Genomic DNA, 1358 nt, shown 5'->3' with positions numbered 1-1358 from the left:
GCTCATTGATTAAAGGAGGTCCTTAAATTAATTTAAAAAAGTACCTCAATCAAACTGAAGAGTGCAAATGGCTACACAACGAGGACAGAACCCAGTGCTCTGGTGAGGTCTACCTGGCATGAAGTTGAAAAGCTTGCCTTCACAGTTGTGAAGAACAGGACCTAAAGGCATGCTTAGAGAATGCACAGTGCAGCAAGGCTCAGAGAAATGATACAACCCCTCAGCATGCACAGTACAGTGTGGCAAACAACATCTATATGTCTGTCAGAGGCTGACGTACAACAACCTGTGCCTGTCAGAGTTGATGTATGTAACATGTGGCTATTAGGACTGAAGAAAACAACATGTGTTTATCCAAAACAAATGGGAAAAAAACATGTTTATGAGAAATTTTGCAAAATCAGATGACTTTACAACCAAAAGAAGCATAAAGGCAGAGGACTTTAGACCAAGTGACTCACTGAGAGTCTGGGACTGAAAGTGAGTCACTTAGCATCATCCTGCACATTCTGCCTTGGAAGAGAAAGATCCTCACTGTGACCCTGTTCCTCTGACACTGACTTGCAAGACATTGACTGCCTTCTGTCACCTCTCAGACCCAGACCAGATCTGGACCCTTGGGACTCGGGTTCGTTATCCCCCAATCCTCTTGTGTAATGTTAGTACTGATTGTTTCTGAGTGATCATTATTGGATTGAATCTGTATTAATAAAAACTGAGTGAATGGCATAGCACCTGTGTTGACTCACTGTTACTCCTTGGTGCTGGCATCACCTGTAGGCTGGTAGCCGTATAGGCAGCCCAGTGCTTTTGGTTCTTGAGGCCTGTTTCAGACAACCAGAGTGGGAACCAAAGACTGACTTATAGGAAAAACTATGTCACAAAACATATGCTCATGATGACAATGAATATTCAACTCCTGATATTTTTAGCTGTAACAAAAATATCTTTTATTGCTCAATATGAATCATTACATTATCTAGGAGAGATATTGATGAAGACAAGGAGCTATGTAAGTGGTGCCACGAGGTTCCTATATATTATTTCTGGAAATATGTGGGGTAAAATCAGTCAGTAATGTGTGGGAGGCAAATATTATTCCCATTCACAGATAAGAAATGTGAAACTCAGAGACCAAATGATCCATCAAGGTCACACCTCCATGATGAAATAAAAATTAGTCTAGACTTACCTGAATCTAGTATGCTGCTCTTGCCAGTGCACCATGCTACCTTCCTGTGTGGTTTTCATGGTCTTTATCTATAGTATGATTTACAACAAATAAAATTATTATATAGAAACATAGAGTATGAAATAGTTTAAACATATAACTCTTGATTTTTTTTTCCCCTGTATAT

The sequence above is a fragment of the Phyllostomus discolor genome, chromosome 10 (assembly GCF_004126475.2).
Source record: "Phyllostomus discolor isolate MPI-MPIP mPhyDis1 chromosome 10, mPhyDis1.pri.v3, whole genome shotgun sequence".
Taxonomy (NCBI): domain Eukaryota; kingdom Metazoa; phylum Chordata; class Mammalia; order Chiroptera; family Phyllostomidae; genus Phyllostomus; species Phyllostomus discolor.
Note: the sequence above shows the minus strand (reverse complement) of the source record.